This window comes from Triticum aestivum, chromosome 1A, assembly GCF_018294505.1.
Source record: "Triticum aestivum cultivar Chinese Spring chromosome 1A, IWGSC CS RefSeq v2.1, whole genome shotgun sequence".
Classification (NCBI taxonomy): Eukaryota; Viridiplantae; Streptophyta; class Magnoliopsida; order Poales; family Poaceae; genus Triticum; species Triticum aestivum.
In genome coordinates this window covers 435,905,997-435,907,448 of record NC_057794.1, presented here as the reverse complement: position 1 = coordinate 435,907,448, position 1,452 = coordinate 435,905,997, and the positions used below count along the sequence as shown (strand labels likewise).

At 37.4% G+C, this 1,452-nt stretch overlaps 1 long non-coding RNA gene across 1 annotated transcript; it reads right to left on the bottom strand.

The window, feature by feature from the left end:
- Positions 1 to 329: 329 nt before the first annotated feature.
- Positions 330 to 658, bottom strand: LOC123143734 (uncharacterized). Its single transcript, XR_006471013.1, has 2 exons — positions 480 to 658; positions 330 to 391 (listed from the first exon to the last, which is right to left on the bottom strand). It is a non-coding gene; the product is annotated as an uncharacterized lncRNA (long non-coding RNA).
- Between the last annotated feature and the right edge of the window lie 794 nt (positions 659 to 1,452).

Here is a 1,452-nt window from a genome sequence, read left to right as displayed (position 1 = left end):
CTTCTCAAAACTAACTTGCGAGTAAGATTTTGATCCGATTATGTGTTTTGTCTTCTATTTCTTACGGTTATCGGCGTTCTTCTGGCTGCAATCCTATCAATTCATTGAAACCAAATATAACCAGTGAGACTAGCCATTTTATCTTAACACATAATAGACAAACTGTGATCTTAGAGATAACCTGAAATTTTGAATCAGTGCCAAAGTACTCAATCATCCATTCCCACTCTTCTGGTTGCAAATCTTCCGACAGATTAGCCAATCTAGCTGCATCTGTTTTGTATGCCTTGTAAGTGGAGCTTAGATTTGATCGCCAGCCTCTATATAGCTCTTTCGCAATTTTGAGAACTTTTTCTTCTGTTTCTGGTGTATCTTCCAGGTCCCATCTATCCTGTAAAGCATATTACAAATAAATATACATAAGCAGTGCATTATCGATGGTAAAATAAGATAACACATGTGAAAAAGGTTGTACGCACTATCATATCTGCAATAATGAGTCGATGAATGGTAGGGTGAATGTCCGACCACGTCCTCACTCCAATGAGTGGTAACTTTCTTTTCATTATGACTACCACGTCATCCTTGAACGAACGATAGTTCATTCCTACCGTACCACCCAATTTTTCAGAGAATGTAATATTTAGCTTTGCAGATCCATTGGCAAAACTCTTTTTAGATGCTTTAAAACCTTTTAGAACACCTCTCCCTTTCTTCTTCTGTCCACCAGCTTCTACAACCCAAATCATACAAGAAAAATTGTATTACTCGGTATTAGATTGTAAGAAATGATGACACAAATGTAAACGAAAGCAAGTACCATCCTGTAGTAGTGCACGGTTGCGGTGAGCATGGGATGGCCATTCAGCAAGGGAACACCTGTCATTAGCAGACACTGGAGTGTCAGATTGTTCTAGAGTTCCTGTAAAAGATTTAGTAGTCTTGAAGGTTTAGCTATTTAACCCACACCAAGATTTTATGCATTATAGCAAATGCTAAATAATTTACCAGATCTGGGTTGTCCATGTTGGTTTTTGTATGCCGTTATACTTTCCATCCTTGTTAAGAGAACATAGCCTTTCTTTAATGCACACAAAAACAATCATGGGACTTAGCATTAACAAAGCATTGATGTTTTGCACCATTCAGATAGGTGATTATGAAGTAAGGATGTTGTGTACCAGGAGCATCCTCCGGAAAATTCATCATTGTGCCCTTGTGTAGGTAAAACAGACATAAAATTTTGAGTCAATTTAAGAAGAAACGCAATACATTAAGCTGGCATAAAATCAAGTCAGTTTAACTCATATTAAAATTTGAGGCAGCTCAAACTGAATGAAGCTCAAGGTCAAGCTGTAGAACATGACTCATGCTCAGCTTGTAACGATGTCGAGTTGATTTCAAGCTAAATGAGACGGCAAAAAGTATAAATCTATGTTGATTATTCCAACT